This window comes from Andrena cerasifolii, chromosome 9 (assembly GCF_050908995.1).
Source record: "Andrena cerasifolii isolate SP2316 chromosome 9, iyAndCera1_principal, whole genome shotgun sequence".
NCBI lineage: Eukaryota > Metazoa > Arthropoda > Insecta > Hymenoptera > Andrenidae > Andrena > Andrena cerasifolii.
The window spans coordinates 7,303,006-7,324,831 of record NC_135126.1 but is presented as its reverse complement, the minus strand read 5'-3'; the positions used below and the strand labels follow the sequence as shown (position 1 = coordinate 7,324,831).

The 21,826-nt window shown below is 49.8% G+C and overlaps 1 protein-coding gene across 3 annotated transcripts in view; it reads left to right on the top strand.

Annotated features, from left to right (window-relative positions):
* The first annotated feature begins 9,751 nt into the window (after positions 1-9,751).
* Positions 9,752-21,826, top strand: part of Mdr49 (Multi drug resistance 49) — a 64,491-nt gene continuing 52,416 nt past the window's right edge. For 2 of the 3 annotated variants that reach the window (XM_076820464.1, XM_076820468.1), the window contains exon 1: positions 11,905-12,173. The gene's annotated coding sequence lies outside the window, so the exon portion shown is untranslated. Of the gene's footprint in view, positions 10,359-11,904; positions 12,174-21,826 lie in introns of those variants that run through there. The other variant, XM_076820465.1, reaches the window with a different exon arrangement.

The window sequence follows — 21,826 nt, the reverse complement described above, 5'->3', positions numbered from 1 at the left end:
GCGTCGCTCGAGTGTTCGCGTTTCCGAGAGGACAGAAAATCCGAGAACGTTCCCCAGCACGCGCTACACCAGGCGAAACGAACTTCTCCGCCCGAGATACGCCGCGATTACACATCCTTATCGAGCGCGTATCAGCTACCGTGATTCACCCGGCCGCCGATATCGCCGTCCACGCGGAGCTTGCGGTCATAGAATCGAGCGAAAGTCGAGTATGAAGTCTCGAGCTCGTGAATTCATCGCGAAAAAGCGCGCTCCCAACGGTGGAGCCGGATTGATAACCGAAAATGATGGAACATTTGCAACCGGGGGGTACCTGTTCTCCAGGCTCCGCTCCACCATCGGTGCCTCTGCGAGCTTCAGAACTCCCCGGGATTTGCGGGAAAGTGAAGGATATCTGCGCCGAAACGCAGCTCCGAACTCGCGACAGCTCGGTATTTCTTCGAGTCGACGAAATTTCCGCGGGAGTCAGCGAAATAATCGAGTCGTCGTAAAGAGGAAAGGAAACGATACGGTGTACCCCGTGGACGAGATTTCCTCGGACGATTTCACGGCTGCAGGGACTTACCTCCTCTAGATCCTTCCACCTGAATCCTGATAGGAGCTGCGAAACCAAGGCGGTAGAAAGGTACTCGTCCGCGCTGCACGATAAAGGCGGCGATTAATTGCTGATACACCCGCGAACGGGGGGAACGGAAGGGTAGCAGAGTCTAATCGGGGACGAAGTAGATTGAGACGATAGTCAGACTCGTTCGTTCGACTGTCTTCCACCCACGGGGTTTAAATCGCCGGACTTTAATTCCCGATATCCAGGCGGGAGTGTTTGCTGGCGCACCTGAATCGTAATCGGTTCTAGAATGAGCGCAGAAGAAGGGGGCAAATTGTTCGACCACGCGTCATCTCGATCGTGTCTTCCCACTCGTTTCCTCGTTCTATATTCTCGCGAACGAAATTCAAATTCGTCGGGATACAGTCTATGAAATTCCAATTTGATTTAGGCTCAGCGAGACTCTGTGGAAGCTACCCCTTCGGGCGAGCTGCGACAGTTGCCGTGGACGGATGGAAAAAGGGGACGAGGACACGGAAGTGATATCCATCGCGAAACAGCCGCGTAGAAAATCGTTCCTCCGCCGCGCTGCTGCTCGTTAAGTACGGAACAGTAATTCCATCGAACGAGCCGCTGCGTCTCCGTTGGTCCCATTGTTCTTCCCATTATACTTCCCCGTTTTATTTATAATGGAGATTATTCGCGACTCCGTCGGCGGCACGTGCATCCGTGCGATATTATTGCGGCTTGCTTATGGCCGATATACCTAGAATTACAGCTCTCGAGACCTCTCGGTTCGTGCGAAGACGCTGCGCGGCGTTCGCATTGAAATCGACCCACCCTCGCGCTTGCTCCCTTTACCTGCCGCGCTGTTCGCGCGTTTCCAGCGATCCTCCGCGCTGAAAGCACCATTTCTCGCCGGATAATGATGAGAATTGTTCGATCCGCGCGTTGCGCGACTAAAAATTAATTTGTTCAGAGTGCCTCAGCGCAGGCAGGCAGTCTGGCTGGCTTCGTTCGACATTGTTGCGATTACTCGCGAAGATACTAGCGTGGCTGCTCGCTTCGCTCCTGTAATCGTCCCTCGGATTTCGTAATAGTAAATTCCACAAGACCGCGAGGAGATTCGAGGCGAGCAAAGGCAGGCCACTTTGAACGATCGTTACGTACGGAGACTATGCAAATGATATGTTGAACGTGACGCGAATATGCCGGGATCACAGAGGAGGCAAGAAGAAGTCAGGTTTAAGTATAGTAGAAGACTGTGTCTTGTGTAAGACCCCCCCCGGCACCCACATTTTCTACTTTGCAATTTACAAGGAACTGGCTATACACTTCGCCCCCGCCCTCTCCCCATCCATTATTAATCGAGTAGCCGTTAAGATCGACATTGACAGCGCCGTCGGACGAATGGCTACTTAAAAGTTCCCCCGGAATTAGCGAGCATGCTAAGGAGCACTCTCCCGTCGAATTGGCTACGTGACAGGACTTTCCCGGTGCCTAGATGGCCAGCCGAAGGGGATCTCGAAAGAAACGGAGACAGGGATTAAGCCCCGTCGATTTCGCCCCGATACAGGCGGCGGGACACGTTATTACCCTCGCCGGGTGGGCCGCTTGCGCGAAGAATGGGGAATTAGACGGGCTGATCTTGAATTAATCTCTCGGGAGAAGTGCTGAGCGGAATTTTACGCGACACGTCCCGCGGATTTACATGCGAACGAGGACGATTCATCGACGCCCATTTGCAGGGATTTTAATCCCCCGCGATACACCAGGAATCGCTAACGACTCTAAGAAACGCGAATCACGGTTGCGTGGCTCGGCGATCAATCTCCTCCTAGGTCCATTTGTTCGTCCATCGTGGTATTTTCCTTTGATGCGCGGAGATCCGAAGCGCCGGTGCAGCGCGGCGAAACGAGGCGACGGTCGCTTCGAGTATGATCGAAAATAATTCTGCCGGGTGCGCGGAATAATCGTGCCGCCGTACGCGGCCCCGATAATTAAATTTAAATCGCACGTAGCGGAACAATCGTCATGTTAAATAACGCGTCGGGCAACGTATTATAAACGGGCCGTTATTAATAATTCAATAAACTGATAATTCTGCAAATTGTTCGACGGTTAAAATAAAAGAAAACCACGCGAGGGGGTAGCCTTCTAATCAGGTCGTTAATGGATTGTTCAATTCCGACGAGTATCGCGCCGATTCGATCGTTACGCGAAACTCTGCCCGGCTGTCTGCGCCGCGGCTATTAAATCCTCATGTCAGATTGAACCCGCGATGCTTCAGGCGCGCATTGTTGTCTGGATGTGCGCCGCGGTTCTTGCCGGGGCACGCAGAGCAACGGAGTTGGCGGAAGCGTAACCGAGGACGTATTTCCCCCGGTCGTAATAACTCGCAATTAGATTTTCATCGGAGCCCGGCTGCTCGCGCCTCGTCGTCGTCGGAAAGGAACCGCTGGCCCTGATCAAATTGGATCCCCCTTAATCTTTCAACTTCGCCTAGCCCCTTAATGGCTCTTTAGTTCGAAACTAGTCCTCTAGTGCCCGGAATAGACGAATTATCCGGGGTTCTTAACGACCACAGACAGAATGATGGATCGATGATCGGTGTCGCTTGACTACGTGTCGTAACGATATCAATTTGCCATCAATTTACATGTAATCGATGCAAGGGATATCGGCTGAGGCGCCGCGAAGACGGGGCGCGCGTCCTCGCCAGCGAAACTTCGAGGAAACTCCGCGATCGACGCGCAGCGACGTCTCCGAAACCGATCTGTCTTCAACGAAATTTTCGATACGCGCTATCTGGCCAGCTTTAGACAGGTGTCAACTGGCGACTGATCATTGATCCCTTCGGCTCTAAATCTCCTAAAAATTTTACCACCGGTCCGCGGCTGGCTGAAGCGATGGAGCGCTGTTAACCAAACGTCCCCTTCCAGCAGGAAGCCACCGCGAATACAAGTAACCGAGCGAATCGGAAAACCGGGCTACGTAGGCACTTACTGGGGCTTCGGGGAAACTTGGAAACAACTGCTGTCATTCGCAGATGCGCGCAGCCAGAGCGACGTTCCCGGAATATACATCCCCGCTTTTGGGGGAAAGGCAAGCAAGTAGGCTGCGTAGGGGCCGTGAGCGGCGTGCGTGCTCCCTTAGCTGCGAATGAATGCCAGCGGAAATTTTCGAGAAGTTGGAGGAAGCCTCGAGACCACCGGAGCACAGCATCCTTGGCGCACAGAGGCATTCTTCTGCGCTGCAGCGAATATACACCTTGAACGCTGATAGCCGATCAGCCTTTCAGATCGGCTCCGTTTGACCTTTGGAGGCTTTAACGCGCTCGATCGATCAATTACAACCTTCTGCAAACACATGCTCCTTGAGTCGCGTCGCAGGATCCATTGCACGGCGAATTGTGGGACAATTTAGCTGGTAAGTGGGTAATGGCGTGTTTGCTCCACTCTTCTCAGCGGAAAGCACAAACGCAGACGGCCTTCCACTGGGAAGAGCGCCGGGGCTAGACGACCGAGGGGGCAGAGCGATGCAGTATTTGGATAACGCGGGGGTTGAGGTGACGCGGCGAAAGTTTTCTGTTTAACGATAAACATTTGCTCCGGAGGAAAACGTTTAGTTAGCGCGGATACGCTGCGCAGCCATTAGGCTATATCCGCGGAGCAGCTGATGCATTTACCGAAGCTTCCCGACACCCGGGATCTCGTTCCCCTGAACGTTGATCCTCCATCAACGTTCCTCGAGCACCATCTCGAAGATATCCCTCTCCAGTCTGGCAAGGCGAGTCGGAGCGAGGGACTCGTGTCGAGAGGGTTAATCTTCCAAGGGTCGTTCCAGTGGACGGCTCGGCGTAGAGATTCCAGGTATCGCGGGGTCCTTCCGCGAGCACGCACCCCGATCGCCGGGCCAGCTCGCTTTTCAGCCCCGTCATGGAAACATCGATGCAGCGGACACGCCGCCCATGTCGACCTCTGTAATCCGTGTAAATGCCAGTCGAGGACTTCTCGACGCGTGGGAATCAGTTCGGCTGTCGGTGTAATTTCCATTGGAAAAATGGCTGACACGCGCCACGGGCCCCGGAGGCTGGATCGCTCTCGCACTCACGGCTTATCGATTCTTCTGTCATCGTTTAACGGTTAACCACCGCCAGGAAAATCAACGCGAGACGGCTGCGCAAACAACGGCGTAATTCCCCTGTTTATTCACTCGCCCGCAGTTTCAGCGATCGATCCCTTTTTCCCTCGAAGATTCTAGGGAATCGGGCAGCGATTCTCTTCCGCGGCTATCGGGTGGAAGCGTATCGGAGCCGATTAGCTGTCGATACGGCGGCGTTATCGGCGAATAGAGACCGCTGAAAGACAACGTTCCAGCAGCGTTAGCCGCTGTTATCAGATAATTCAGCAGACTCGACGGAGCTGCGCGGCGCGAATCGATTTATCTCGGGGTTGCTCGCGTACGCGACACTGGCAACACGGGTCCTTGGTGACGGGTCGATTATAAACCGCTCCCATGGCTTTCGTTTCTTTTTATTTACTGCTATTGAACGCCCTTTCATCCAGCTCGAAATGCGGCACGTTTTCGTTTTTTTTTTTAAATCGAATGGATCATTTGCCCTGCGAGCTCGTTGCGGAGACGAGGCAAATAGGTCGGCCGCTAATTAAGAGCGATTTCGTCCAATTTACACCCCTTGGAGGGGGAATAAACGTGGCCGGGGCGGCGCGCAAAGATTAGGGGAATTGTGGGCGGCCGGCGGACGACGGTCCTGAAGGAAAATTACGGCGACGAAATCGCTGGCCCAGTGCGAATAATTCATACGAAACGAAACGGGAATAAACGCGGCGTCCCGGTGTTATGGGGTGGCGGAGCAAGGGGCGCAGGGGTTGGGCAACGACGGCACCCATTACTATCGGAAATTGAAACGGGCCGAATTTATTCGGCCACCCTCGCCTTCCCCCTCGTACGTTCTCGTTCAGCTTTCCGACCTTCCCTCCGCGCAACGAAAATATTATCGTCGAGCCTGAAACACGCCGCCGTCGTTTCGCGATATGGAGAATCTTGGAACTACGGTTAAACTACAGCGGGACCATGAAGATCGCATTGTAGAGAACGAGTAGAACCCTCGAACGGCTACTGACTTGCTTAGATAGCGATCGAGTACCAGGATCCTTCGATGAGTGCATGTATTTCAGTGGTGTTCTAGATTATTTCCTTCTACAGTGACTCGCATTAATATTCGGACACTTTTTAAAATCGCATAACTTTTTTAGAATTAGTACAAACAACTTGAGTTTTTTTTAGAAGCTAGAAGGATTAGTTTGCTAACTGACGCGTTTCGTCGTTTTGGAAAAAAATGTATTTGGTTGGAATAGCGAAAATAATAGTAAAGGTCGATTTTTAAACTCTTTTTGTGAGCTTGTAATGAAAATTAAAAAAAAATTGTAGATTGCAGTAAACTGTATACGCGCGATCTTTAAACGTTTGTAGCTCGGAGCAACGTTAACCGATTTTGATGAAATTTTAGGCACGCATACAACTGACTGCAATCTACAAACGGGTTTTTTGAATTTTCATTACAAGCTCACAAAAAAAAGTTTAAAAATCGACCTTTACTATTATTTTCGCTGTTCCAAACAAATACATTTTTTTCAGAACGACCAAATACGTCATTTAGCAAACTAATCCTTCTAGCTTCTAAAAAAAACTGAAGTCGTTTGGACCGATTCTAAAAAAATTATACGATTTTAAAAAGTGTCCGAATATTAATGCGAGTCACTGTATGTCCGATTCTATTTTACTTCGGAACCGTCTGAATTTTCAAGTGATCGTTGCACAGATTCCATTTATTAACGAAGTAAAGTTATCTTCGCGGTCTTCGCCTATTAATAGTTAATCCCTGCTTCGTTGCCGCCGAGTCGTACCTTTGCAGCGAATAAGAACAGCTTTGCCGAGAGCTGGCATTTTCAATTACCAAAATCTCGCTGCCTTTCCGACGAAGCGTTCGATCTTTCGCCGCGAGCCTAGGTCGCGGAAGTCCCTGGATCTCGCGGGATCTTGCCCCGGCGCTCGGGTAATTTGCATACGATTAATCTTGATCAGCGGCGCCCAACCGCCGAGGCTCGTCTTCGTCGTCGAAGCGGCGGGAAGCAGGTTAAACGGTGAATACCTACCGGGCCCCCTATGATGGATCGTTACGTCTGCGTATTCAGGTTACCGCAGGACGAATCCGCGTGCGAGGATCGATCTAATTAGAGAGATACCTTCCCGTCCGCGGCAGCGAGGGGTTCAACGCGAATCAGTGGGATTGACACGTGTGGCTTCGTAAGAGCTGAGACCTGCTGCTGAGGGGTCGCGCCCGAGTCATGCGCGTTAATTACAGAGTACTCCGGGGGTCTAAGCAGATCCCGCGATCAGAAGGGAGGCTCGAAACGAATGCAACCACTCTGCCAATATAATCTCAGTCTCCTATATGCAAACCGTCGTGAACTTGACTCCCTGACCATCGCACAGTGGCACCTCGAGTTGCTCGCCACGTTCTCATATTTATCGCGTTTTAAACAGCCGGTCCTCGGTTTACACGCGATACCATCGAGTCGACGGCTACGCGGCGTCGAGTCGCTGCGCGTAATCTAGCATCCGAATAACTAAATCGTGACTGCAAAGCGTGCTTTCCCAAGGCTTTTCAACCCCATGGAACATCGAATAGCTCCACCCACCCCCGAAGTATCTCGAAGAACATATCGATGCTAACGCGCGAAGCATTCCACCCAGTCACCACTCTCGCCGATTCAGAGATGCACTCCATTAATGGCGCAGCGAGCTGTGATTCATCGGATGTCGCGAGTGGTTGACGAATCGCCCACCATTCTGCTGCAACTTTCAACGCGAGAGTCTGGCAAAGATGGTGGACGAAATTAGACGCGGTTTCCGTGCACCGCGGCAGGCGGATCGAACTGGTTCGCGGATAGATCTATGTGGAAGTTCGCTGCGCGATCGGAGAGGCTCGAAAGAAGCGGCAAGTTCTGCCAAGTCCACCGAAACTCCACGGTCCCCGATGAAAATTGATCGTCGTGGCTAGAGGAGGCCCGCGCGCAGGTCGGAATTGAATTAGACGCCGACGATCTATTCCTGAGCGGTGTGATGGATCGTTGTGCCTACCCGTTGGGGTTACCCCGAGACACATTCGGCGAATTGATCTAATTAGACAGTCCTCCCACCCTCCCTCGCCGTTGCGAGGGCGGTGCATGGGAACTGATTGAATTGCCCTCCGCGGATCTGAGCTGAAACCGACGATGCTGCATAATATTCGAACGGACGCGGGCCTGCTCGTCGAAGACGTGCCTCAATCAAAGCGGAGTCCTTCACTCGGAATTCGCTTTGATCGCTAATTTCTTGGCATACGCGCGCTGATTAGATCCGCGATTCCTCAAGATCGCGGCTGATGGAATGGCAGCCATCCAGAGTGTAGAATAACAAACTTGGAACTTCTTTTAACGATGAATTCAGGGGAGCAGGCTTCGTTAGCTTGAATGTCTTGGGTGAGATGCCTAGATACTAAGGGATTCTCTCCCTTCCATTCAATCGTAATAAGGGTAGGGGAGACCGGGGCTGGTAGGCCGGTTTTTCAGTGTTTGATTTTTAATAAATTATGTGGACGAAATATCATTAAACCGGTTAGTATGATTGATAGGGCATGCATTTGGCTGTTTGATTAAATTATTGAAGTTGATTGAATGTGACAATAATTAAGGTATTGTAATGTTTTTCTAACACCTTCCATGCTGGTCAACCAGCTCCATGATCGGGGGTGGTAGACTTACAGTATGGGGTAGGTTGACTATAGGTACAATCAGTTAAAAAACTGTGGTGAGCAACTTATTTCAGTGGTAATACAATAACACAATGTCACAAGGGTTGTTTCATTATAAAATATTAATTATCTTTCCTTCATATTTTAATAATAAACTGCAACTTTTTTCCAATTAAACGTTAATTATAATGTATTTATAACACAGTGAAATTTAAACAAAAAATGAAAATCGCTTTCTGAATAACAAAATAAGAATTTGAACCTTATTAACGTTATTAGTCAACCAGCCCCGGCCGATCATTGTGACTCCAATAATCTATATAACCTTTAATTATTTATGTATGAACAAAAATACTGTGTCAATAGATCGTCTACTAAACAAACTTTAAAATAGTTCCTTAACATTTATTCTACTGTAACTATATAGAGCTTGAAAACATAACATCTTTAAGAAAAAGTATTTACTTAGGTACGTAATCAATTTTTCAACAAACGCTGATAACTCTTAAAAAACGTGCGATTGCGTGGTCGGACATAATTGCATAGTAGAAGTGACTTCTTTCTACAGTAAATCGTTCCGCAGTAAAGCATATGTCGCCGCAAAATTATTAACAATTAGTCAACCTACCCCTTGGGACAACCAGCCCCGGTCTCCCCTACGACTCCCCTGCTGTTTATCACACATTTGGTGGAGCCGTGAGGTTTTTCAGTAAAATCAGGAGCAGGGTAAAATCGCGCCATTATTTGCGCGGAAAGTTAAGATCACGACCGGTCCATTCGCACGAGGGTGTTTCATTTATCATGTGCAACGGCTAGCCCGGGGCGCATTTAACTTGATTTTCTGTAAATTGGCTTCAGAATGGAATTAAAGTTACTAAATCACCGCGCTTCCCACCCCCTTCCGGAAGCGGCTTTCCTCGCTGATAAAATCGACCGAAAACTGTTTCCCGCGAGCACCCCCCGAAGTTCCCTCTCCACCATCGAACTCGCAAAATATAATCCCCCGCTCCCGTTACGTTCGTCCATAAGAATCGTAAAAGCGCGAGTTACGCGCGGGCGCCCTTTATTTTTATTAGCCCCGCAGTTATCGTTATCGCCGCGTAACTCTCGAAATACCTGCAAGGCGGGCCCGACTAATTTACAGCAACGGAATGCGGCTGATCCCCCGATAACCGAGCAATTGTCCGTGTGACAACGGGCTGCCGCGGCTGCTTATCACCGCCACGATAAATCTGGGTGAAAAGCACGGCGCGCGAAGTGGGTTAAGTGGCCGGAGCGAGGTGCCGAACGTGGAAGACGACGGAAAGAGTGTCGCAGTAACGAGCGCGAACGTGCGAGCTAGCGTTTATTAGTGGCCGCGAACCGGCGAAATCGGCGTTGCGCCGAGCTTTTTGATAACCGGAGAACCGTTAACGCGACGGAGGGATTAACTCCCGAGATCGTTGCCGAGGTGTCCCGCTAGCGAAATGCACGGAACGTCGCGGGGACTTCGTTCCGCCGTCCATTCCCGCGATTTCGGGTCGCCGAGTATTTCGTCGCGATAACATCGTTCGGATTAACGATTTTTTTTCTCTCCCGTTCCACACTCCCGCATGCTCCCTGCGGGTTTTATTACTGTTATCTGAAATCTCGTAGCGCGCGCCACGGTGAGCCTTTTTTTTCTCGTTCCACCCACTGTCCCCGCGTACACGCGTTCCGCTTGTAACGCGGTAAAATACTCGTGGCTTTGCATTTAATTACAGCGGTGACGCGATTCGCGTTACGCGGATCGAGAGAACGTTCCGCGTGCCATCGGTATGGAGAACGCGACGTTCTGGCGAGTGTAAAGGTAGCGACGAATTCGCGGATGGTCGGGTGAAGTTTAGGGACCGAACCGTTGGTGCAGACGCTGTGGCGCACCTTGCTGGCAGATCGAGTACAATGATTCGCAGCCGCGGCTGAAATACGAATTGCCGATTCGTTACGTAAGCGGTCGACGGTGCTGTACGAGAATTTTACGTAAGTACGGATGGCAGAGATTACAGATAATGCGAGACGCTTGGCCGTAACGTTTTCCGGCGAGCGGTTTCGAAACGAGAAATAAAAGTCGCCGCGAATTCTGGGAAACCGTCGGAGTTACAGTGTTCTAAACGTTATCAGCGGCCTAAGCGGCTTAATGGTATGCAAATGTTTGCTCGAGCAAAATGTACAGCTTTTGGAGGGGAAGGACAGGCTCGATCTGGTTGGAATCACTCCTAATTATCCTAAAGTGATTCGCGCCCGCTTTCGAGGAAAAACTGATTTCGTCGACTTTCTGCGAATCGTCTTAATCGCGGAGTCAACTATCGGTTTTGTCGACGGAGATGCAATCCGGTGACGTCAGCAGTGTTATCTAATTGTACGCGAACAGAGGCCGTGAACGATCGAGTTCGATTCGCCGTTTACAGCGTGAATTTTCGACAGCATTCTTTGTTTCCCGGTAGCGCGGAATCGTCGTAACTGGATTCCGGGAATCGATTGCCTCGGAAGGGCTTGGGAATAAAGCGTAGAACGAATTCGATCGGCTTCCTCATTCATTAATTTCCCCTTGAGAAGACTGTTTCATCAGCTACGAGTACAAGTGCCCTCTTCATTATCGCAGTTATTTATTGGCCTGATAATTCAATAGCAGATTACATAATCGCGTGGAAATTATTAGCTCGACTACCAAGCCTATCGTCAATCTCAAACGGTTTCATAACGAAACAGCCCAGATATCGCACTTTCCGCGTGGCACGGTAAATCCTCGTTATAGCCCCGATTTTACCATTCGCAGTTCGCCCGGTGACTGTCCCCGGTCGTTTCTTCGAATTCCTCGGTCGAGAGTGAGAGAACCCGAGCACGAGCGAAAGGGAACGAAAGAGCCGACGACAAGTTCGCGTCGACCGTTTCGCTCCATCTCGCTCGCTCTTGGGTTTTCTCACTTGCAGCATTGGCCGCACGGAATAGTGTCCGCAACGTCGCACGCCCGCCGCCAGCTCCGTTCGTCGGGTTTAATACGAATGTTTACTTCCAACGATCAATTCTTCGTTTACGCGTCCTGCGGGATATTGAGGTCGACTTATCTGCGGATTACGTAGCCACGACCCCAGAAGCAACCATACTTTCGCGAAATCATCTATGCAATCACCAGGATCAAACGATTCCCCGCGAAACACGTGCGTGCCCCTCTCCCCCTCGGTCTCCTCAACTTTACCACAAATTCTGCGCTTCTTCTCAGAGATTATCCATTCGATCCAGCCCCCATTCGTCGCACGGACACGATCTCTGGTTCCTTTTCGACTCGCCCTTGCAAAGGGTGAAAAATCAGTGATCGACTCGAGGACCGTCGCGGCTGCGAAGGGCCTTCGGTGCTCGCTCGCGGTGCGGGTACACACTTACACAGTCACGAGCTATAGCACCTCTCTTCCAAGCGGAACCGGCGAGCGAGCAGACTATAGAACACGCACACACGCCCGTGGCACGCAACATGGCAACCGTGGCAGGACGTAGAGACGATGGTTATACGTAGAAGTTCCAGAGGCAGGGGGTCAGTGTAAAACGGCCTTCTGTCCGCAACGTGTCGAACGCCGTTCGCCTGTGAAACGAGCCGATTTTTTCGCGCTGTCATTCCCGATCGTGTCCAAACACGCTTTCGCCGGGCTCCGCCAATCCCCTCTGCCCCCTCTGCGCCGACAGGAGAGAGTGGATCGCTTCGCCGTGCAGCCGAAACGTAGCAGTGTCGCGCACAGAAAGCAGGGTGACGCAGAGCATCGCTGATAAAACACCTCGGTGAACGTCCAGCAATCGTGCAAGGTAAATCGATCGAGAGCCCGCGAGCAAAGATAGGCATTTCCTTTGTCGCGAATGTCTGCCATTCGGAGGGACGCGGTGGGCCTCTGGCTCCCGTTCTTTTTGGCTCGTAGGATCGTCGCTCCGCAAGGTCGAAGAAATTTTACGTGCCTCCCTCGTATCGATCTCGCGTGGCGTTTACTTAGGCATATCGGGCGAGGAATGTTTGCTGTCTGGGAGCAAGGCAGGCATCGTTTACACGGAATTAGACGATCACTGGCGCTCCGCTCGACGACACCCACGCCGGACGCGATGCAGAGCGGAAGGGTCGTAGGCAGAGACGGGTGTAAGGACACTTAAACAGTGTGCACAGTGATATGACTGAGTACGGGGAGATAGGGGTGATTCTTGACAGTTGCGGGAGATAAAACGCTTGCCCAGCTCGGTATAACAGGTATTTCAAGTCCAAGTTTGAAAATCGCGCAGAGGTCGACCCTGAACTCTAGACTGACGATACGCCTCCTTTTATACTGACTTTGTCACATCACTGTATTTCTTCCACCCGCGTGGAACGCTCGCTCGCTCGAATTCTCTGCTCTGAATGCCTAAGGATCTGTCTATAATTAGCTCCCTGGTGTAGCGGTCTTCGAAAGCTACGCCTAGTTTCTATAACTTCGTCTCCAAGACACCACTGTGTACATTTCTCAGCAGGCACAATCATCGTTCTCCCGTGCTCTTCGTTAAGTAGTAAACATCTACTGTAGAATCGCCTCTAGGTGCTATTAAATAAGAGAGCGATTATAAATACTGGGAAACTGAGTCGCGTTGCGTGTTCCGGAGAGTGTGCCTCGCGTGTTTACGTCGCTCGCGGTGTTTCCAAGGAATTTAAACTTTTGGCCAGGCTATCTACGGTAACCAGTCGAGCCAGGGGAGAGAGATGGGTTCGGGCCCGCGCGTCGGGGGACAGTCGAGCTGTGTGCGTGCATCGTTGCATCGGCTCGGGCCTTACCTGGGCCTTACCTGCTGACGCGGGGTGTCGCAGCGGGAGTTTTGGTCGTGCTCCTGCTTCAAGGATGCCCTCGTGCACGCGACACACCGGTCGCGCGGCCGAATATCGATCCTCCCGTGTGCTCGTGGTCGAAAGCAACGGGGACTGTTGTTCCAGTTCAAAGTTCCACCGCTACGATTCACTCGGGGCTGCCTGTTCGCTTCGGGATCGGCCCCTGCTTACGTTAAAGGCAATGATCGTCGGGTCGAAAGGTAATCAGCGCCGCGGGACGAGCGAAAATGCAGCTGAGGTCGCTAGAGTGGGGATGGCATTCCTACGTCAGCAGTGTTGTTCCAGGAACGCTGTTGTGCCAACAATAAATTATGACTAACGAGTAAATAAGAATTGCAAAGTGGCAGATAAATGGCTGCGGAAACGGGAAGTCGCTGTGATATTCATTGTATCGTACTGTTTTGTATGGGACGGTCGAAGGAGAGTTTCATATGCGAGTAGATGACGGTTTAAATGGAAGAAGTCGCGGGGTGTGTCCGAATTGGGGGGGGGGGGGGTCTGACGTTGAAAACGGACCGACGGAAAGTGGACCGGCTGTATGGTAGGTCCAGTACTATTATGGTAAAATTGTAAACCTTCCTGCGACGACCACTTTCGGCACGAGCCACTTTTCGGAAGCAACTGCGCCCCGAATATGTAGATCGATTTCTCTGGCGAAAGGACTCGTCGGTGCGGGTACGGCGCAGAATGTACGATGGTTTTAAAATATCGAAGCGTTCGCTGAGTGGAACGGTGCCATCAGATCGCGAGAACGCCCCGTTCCATTTGCTTCGGGAATTCGAAATGTGTAAACATCCGTGATCTTTTTGCTGCGTCGCCGCCAGTGTTTATGATGCGCCCGGTGTAGAATGAAATTCGCACGACTCTACTCGTGTCGAATACGCGAGCGATATACACGGTGTCTCAGAGGCAGATAGCCTGAACTTTACAAGCATGTAGAAACGCTTCCTCTTGATTGCTGCAGTCTTCTGAGGTAGTTCATTAAATAACGATTGACTTCTAGAGATATCGATCATCCCACGGTACATATATATAGCCATCTTACTCAACTTATAAAACTGAGTACGAATAGGACTATAGGCTAGCTTAGAGACCTACGTCCGTCGCACCGCTTTTGCTCACTTTCCCAAGTCTTTCTACTCGAGCAAGTTCGCGGTTAAATTTTCAAAGCTAGGTATACCTAGCCGTGTTCGAGCCACGAGCACGTTATTCCGTCGACATTATGTAGCATATCACGCTCGCGGAGCCGCGTTCTCTTCGAAACGCGATCGCCGTGCGATGAACGCGCCCTTCGCGCTAAAAATAGCCCCCGGCGTGAATCACGGAACGCGAGGAGAGCCGATTCTCGCGTTTGAGACTGGCCTGTAGGATGGTCGAAACAGGAGGCATCGCCTTGGAGCCAGAACACCTTTATCTCTGTTCGGTATCACCGGTACAAAGGTAGCTGCACGCTAGCCCCTCCATGTCTGCTGGTTAGCCCGGAGGATGTCACTATATTAATCCTCTCGTATTTTACAATAGCCTAACTTCCCAGTCGGGCTACGTCGGCACCGTGAATTTCCAGGCTCCGGTAATCGGGGATCAAGCCAGCGAACTATGTATGCACGTGTATTCAATTGGCGACTGGTCCAAAGTCCAGGGATCTTGGTCTCTGTACGCGAGATACCTGCTCGCCGCGGCGATAAAAGCGAGTCACGCGCAGTGATGCGCATTGGAATTGTGCTGGAGCACGGTGGAAATTCTCGATGACGGTTTTAGGCCAAGTGTCGCGCACGCCTGCTCTCGCTGCTCGCTTCACCAGAAGGCATTATCGCTTGCCCCACTACCAGGCAGACCCTTGGCCGCGACAGCGCTCGTTTCAAGGCCTAGGCAGCGTGACGTCGAGTCATCTGCCATCGCTCAACTGTGTATGTATTCCGAAAACATTCTTTCTCGGAAAGCAACACGTACTCGTGGGAGCCCGGCGTTGGCGACGGGAGCCTGGCTTCGAGCAGCTCGGTGATTACCTCGAATTGGACTCGGGGGTTCAGATTTGATTCTACCGAGGACACTCGATAAAAAAAACAGCCGATAGGTATCGGTATATGTTCGAAGAAGTGGAACGAGGGCTCGACGTGTATTTCACCAGATTTAGTAGAGAAATCTACGATTCAGTATGTCCGGTGGTTAGGTTCGTTGCAAGTAATTATTAACTCTGAGAAATTTGATCGTCTGTATCGCTTTCTGCAGCTTGGGGAACAAGAGAATCCACCCGCGGTTCATTTCAGCCGCCTCGCCAAGAGGGAGGACCCTTTGCATAATCCCCACGGTCACCTTACCCAAATTCCTCAGCACCTCTCTTGCAAAGGACACTTCCAGCACAGATGCCAACCTGATTCCGTTCATTTTTTATACTTTCCTACTCGGCGATTTGAATTCCTTCGCCCGCGGAAGAATTCCTAGTATTTCTTAGAATTCTAATCTCTTTGCGACGCTGTCCTGTACAGTGCCAACAGACTCGGGCTGACCCGATACTAGAAGAGTAGTAACGTTACATAAGCTGCCCGCGCACACGAGTTACCGCAAACGAACCGTCGCTCTGGGCGGTAAACGAATCTGATTACTTCTTCTCGCCTGGGCTCGGGCACGTGGTCGTCATCTATCCGTTCATTGTCATTCCTGCTGGATGAATGGCCGCATATTTTCCTCGCGAGCCCGCTCCCGCGTGTCCCATGGAGGCGTCGCTTTACGAGGGGACGTGTGCCGCATCGGAACAGACTTTCTATGTAGCTGAGCGTGGCCGATGGGTCATTCGCCGACGGAGAAGTTGTTTCGCCCGCGGAGCGGACTAGTTTTGATCGGTCTAAACGTAAATAGTCCCTGCCTGCTACACGTGTACGGCCAGGCTACGTCGGAAAGTTACAAGATCTCGTTCGTGGACGTTGTTTAGCGTCGGACGCAGCGAATCGGTGGGGTCGTGTGATTAACACGTTCCACTGACATTCCTCAATGCTGGCTGTGAATGGGAGAGGTATATTATTTTTTGGATTCGTAGAAACCTCTTAGGGATACGGTGTTAATAGAAAAGTTAAAGGGACTATTTAAGTAGAGAGTCAAATCGATCGAAGCTAAAGTATTTTTTATGCGAAGTAAATTACAAGGAGATGAAAGCAAGCACATACTTTTCTTTTTACATAGTGTTTATTACTTAGCATGCAGAGTAAAATATATTCCATTGCCTAGTGCCCTTAAGGGTTTATGCCTACCTGTGGGGTGTGAAAAAACATGCAAGTATATTGGGGAATTTTTGGGCGAAACACTTGAAGACTTTTTTAATCAAACGTTTATGTATTGGAAAGTAGACGTGTTAAACTACTTGTAATAATTTTTACAGTGGAAAATATACATAAATAAAGGAAATATCAGCGATCTCCCGGTAGCGATTTTCTTCAGTAGTTTGCGATGACCACTCTAATTTTGAATTGGTTTGTCTGAAATAAAAAAATCGCGAGAATTTAGTGAGTATATTAGATTATCTAGTCCTTAATCGTTCATTATCTCGAAAAATGAATTTGCTATAAAATGGCGGCTTCTCATAGCAAAAGTATCGATTTTCGCCAAAGAATAGCTCTCATTTTTCGTCATTTTTCATCTGTAAAATAAAAACTACCCAACGGAAATGAAAACGTCACGATTTGGGACTAGATAATCTAATATACTATCTAAATTTGGTTGAATTTTTTATTTCTGATGAACCAGGTCAAAGCTACAGTGGTCACCGAAAATTGTTTAAATAAAATAACGCTGCCAAAGAGATCGCCTACAATTTGCATTATTTATTTAGATATCGCATTGCAAAAAAAGCTACAAGAAGTTTAAAACATATACTTCCGAATATACAACTGTTTATTTAAAACAGTCCGCAAGTTTAAACAAAAAAAAAAATCCGAAAATAAGTACTTGTGTTTTCAGACCTTACAGGTAGGCATAACCCCTTAACTTGTTGAATTGGCTGTTGTTATTTTAAGGTGTAGTTGCGATGCTTAGAATTCGTTTCGCTTTGTTACTTAGCCTTTCAAAGTTGCTCATAGGATGAATTCGGCACACACGCGAGATCAGGGGCCTCGGTGTGGTTCGATAGAGTGGCTCGATGGCACGCGTTGGTTAATCAAATTATAGTCACACTGATTTTCCATCGGCCGCTGCCGCGATCCCCGTGTGATCGAGATAGGAATTATTTAGAATCGAACCGCTTCCGCCGCAATATTTTGCGCGATAATGAAATTTGTTCCTGGGCACGGGTGCACTCCGCCAACGATTCATTTCGCCCGAAATTTATGTATATCCCGTGTTTCGCCGGCGATGCATCATTTTGCCCTGTGACAAGTAATTAAGCGGTCTCTCTACCAGGGAAAATTCGACGATCGCGCGCGTCCCGGCACCGCTTTGTGCGGACGCATTCGCGCGATTAATTTGATTTTTAAAACGCGCCGCGCGCTGCCCCACCCCGAACGAATAAATTAATAGAGGGTCAGTCGGCGTGATTGGCGCCCCTGTTTCCCATCAAAATCATCTCATTTCCTCCTAGCTTCTCGACAAAATACAAAATATCCCGCTAACGCGAGCCCAGACTCGCGGGAACCTCCAACCGAAGCGAGTAGGTAACTTACGTAAATTAGCCATTTTCTAAATCAAGGTAACTTAAGTAAATTAGCCATTTTCTGAATCAAAGTTCCCAGATTTCCCCGAAAGTTGCCCAGGTTTGAAATGTTCATCAATACCGCCTGGAGTGTCAGCCACTAAATGGTTCCCACCGAGCGACGATAGGAAGTACAATATGTACCGATCTGAGGGCAGAGTGTTCGCGGGAACACTCGGGGACGTTCCAATAGCGAAGCCCTTGAATTTTCGCTACGGGCGAGAGCCATCCAAGTCCAGCAGCGAAGCAGAACGCACCACTTGACAGGGAGCACCTCTCCGCTTTGTCGATCGTAGACTCGATTGCCAGACAGTTTATTCCCGAGGATCGATGTTTCCGTGGGTACGCCCGACGCGTCGCGGCCCGAGGGTACGCTCGCGTAACGCGCAACGTTCCCCCGTCGATCTTTCCCCCGGCCCTCGGTTTTTTGCACCCCGATCCCGCATCCTGCAGAACGGGCCAGCCTCGAGGCCGAGTCTCGCGCGCTACCATTCCTCCGTCGCCTTATTACAGATAACGATAACGCGCGCCGACTGCGAGACAGATAAAAATTGCGCGATGCATCCTTGCACTCGCTAATGGGAGCAGCCTTATTGCTCGTCGCCGAGCGTGACAGCCAGTTTGCTCTTCTCCGTGCTCAGCCATTTAATTTACGACACCGCGTCGCAAGTTTCAATTACGGTGAACCGTTCTGACGCGTTTTCCGCGCGATCGCCGGGGCACGCTGGACAGAATCCAATCTCGCTTCGCCGCGCGTTATCGCTGCGCGACTGTGCGACTGCAAAGTTTCGGTACTTAGTAGCCAACGTGTGCTTTGGAGACTTCAAACGGGGCTAGGATCGGTAGGTGCAAGTGTGCTACGTCACAAAGGCCGACGCTTCGTCACGCAGAGATCAGAACAGTCGTTCACGGTTCCTCGGTCAGGCCCCAGCGCGATCTTGTTCCCCGCTTCCGACCGCAAAAACGACGCGTTAACCCGTGGAAAGGCGAGAGCGATCCTCGGTCGCGCGACCGCGTGGCTGCATGTTCGAAGCGCGGCACCGTAACGGCGTGGAATTTCGTTCCGCGTTGCTGGCTGAAAAATGCAAACGACGGCCAGCGCGCAGTATGCATATCGGTGCACATTGCTGTCGCGGCGAGCGCGCTCGGCAACCAGCGTTTCGTAATTTCTGGCCGGTAGGAATCGTATCGATCCGACGAACGCGTCCGCGTCGCTTCGCAAGAACCAGCTATCGATTTTCCAGGGCCGCCTGTCGGCCTTCCACGCATTTCGATAAGCGCCTTTCCCGAAAAGGTTGCATCAATTACTGCAGATTAAACGGCGTTACCGTGACGCGTGCAAATGAAACGTGTCACGTGTCGTCGGCGATTACGTCGCTTCGATCGCTCTCGCCATGTTCCAATTATTCTGTCTCTTGATTATTCCACTCTCCTCTTCTTTTTTACGCTGCTCCGCTCGGAGCAGACAGAGCGCGACGCTTCTGCTCGACGCTGGGCCCTAAATGTGCGTCGGATCTACAAGCAAGTGGGGGTGTGCGAGTAGATACTCGATTTATTCAAATACCTGCTCGAACTTCGAGTCAAGTAATCATTGGACGGTCGAGCTGAGTGGAGCGTTTGAGTTTTCCGAGCTGCTTCAAATTGACGCACTGTTTGAAAGAAATGCAGGCTTTTTGCAAAGTTTGCAAAGTACTCAACTTGCTTCGAAATATATAAATAGTCGAGTAACTCGAGTTATTCGAATATTCACGAGAAGGTAGGGCAATTGTGGGAGAGATGCCGCACGTTACGCAAAATTGTCACCGTGTCTAAATTTTGCAATGAAAATGTTTCCCAAGGACACGTATTATTAGTTCAACAATCTTGTGATTCTGCTAGCATTAAAGAAAATCAAAATTTTAATATCTGTCACCCTTAAAAAATTGAAGCTAAAAACATCCTTTGGTAGGAGAGACGCCGGACATGCGGGACGTTTAAGTTTCGATTTAAACTTGTTGATTCTAACTTTTTATATAAAAAAAATAGTAAAAACAAAGTAAAAGGAAACACTTTTATTTTATACAATTATAAAATTGGAAAATTAAATGGGTACAGTAGGTACAGATATTATTTCTGCTTTTCGGCATCTCTCCCACAATTACCCTAATTCAGAACTTGGAGATCCGTTCCCGTATATTTGAGTAATTCGAAGTCTAACGAGGGCTCGAATATTCCAGGCGTTTGAGTCTTTCAAGCGGCTCGCATATTTTTCAAAGAGCTCGTCAATTTTAAGCAGTTCGGGATATTAAAACGTCCGATTCGGCTCGCGCAGTCGAACCGAGTTCAGCTCGGCACGTAAATTCCGGGTACCCGCAGATCTCTAAAAACAAAACACCCTCGACACCCTAGTCAGCAACGACTTAGAAGACAAAGTTTACGAGCGCACAGAATTATCCATCGAGCAACCGCGACTTTCGATTCTCCGCGGCCCCTAGCGACTCCCCTTCCATCGATATCCTTGCGCAATTTAAGGTGGATCGATCCTCCGAGCACCGAGCGCGTCCTAATGGTGCAGCCTTGCGATTCGTGCTGTGTGTACTGTGTGCAGGGGACCGTCGGCCAGAAAACAAGCGGTGAAAATCATCGCCGGCCTAGTCGGTCCGTTGCTTCCAACCGACTCGTTTCTCGCCTTAGGTCCGCGGCGTTTATCGATCCTCCCTGCTGCTTGGCCGGCTCGCGATTAAATCCAGCCAGTGGCCAGTGTTTCGAGGTGCCCGCTAATACACTTTGCATTCTAATCCGCGCGGTGCTGCGTCGCTTTACTCGCGTTTAATCGCAATATCCGCGCGGTGGATTGGAGATGTCCGCGGGCAGCGCTATCGGGTTTCGGAGTTTCGAGCGCGTCGGCCGTTTTTCGCGGCAGTCCACCAAGCCGCGGTGTTTACGAAACGTCAGCAGCGAGTCGATGCAACACACGCTGGAATCTGCAGTCACGAGGGCCTCCAGTAAATCTTGAAGTTCTGCTCGGTCAGGGAATGCGAGAACCGTGCACCATCGAGATGGAAAGTTACATGGCGAAGTGGCGCTCCCCGTGAAGGTCGAAGGCTTCTTCAAGGGGTTACCTACCGTCAGGAGGTAGAAAAAGAATCGATTCTTTGGGAATTTATTTCAGAAAGTACATGCGTATTTTTGTATAATGATTTTTGTATTCAGATGAGGGACACTTTAACAGGTTATTATATTATGTTTTGGTATAAAAATGGGTTATCTGAAATAAAAAACCAAGAAGATTTAGTTAGTACAATAGTTTATCTAGTCTTTAATCGTTACGTTTTATAAAATATTAATCTGGGACGAAATGGCAGATGTTTAAAGTGAAGTGATCGACTTTCGTAGAAAATAACACTTACTTTTCATCCATAAAATAAAAACTGTGCATTGGAAAAACAAACGCTTCGATTAAAGACTAGATTTGAATGCCTAGAAGAAACCTACAAAGTTTCAGAGAGATTGGTGAAGCGGTTTTGGAGAAATCGTGGTCACCGGTCTAAAAACAGCTACCGGGAAATCAGTTGTAATGTTGCGATAACTAAATATTTTTATACCAAAGCATAATACAATAACCTGTTAAAGTGTCCCTCATCTGAATACAAAAACCATTGCATAAAAATATGCATGTACTTTCTCAAATAAATTCCCAAAGAATCGATTCTCTTTCCACCTCCTGACGGTAGGTAACCCCTTAAACAGAATTTCGTGCTGCAGTAGAACCGAGGGGTACGGTGATTAACCTAGCGCCTTGGTCTGATCGCGATCATCCTGTAGCTGTAGAAAATCTCGGGTGAAATTACTGGAGGGTCTCGAACGCTGTCTCGAACTGCTTCTCTTATTCTGCTACTGTTTACGCTCCCTTTTCGACTATTAGCACTGTTTTCACGAAGGGAAGTCTTGTGATTCTTA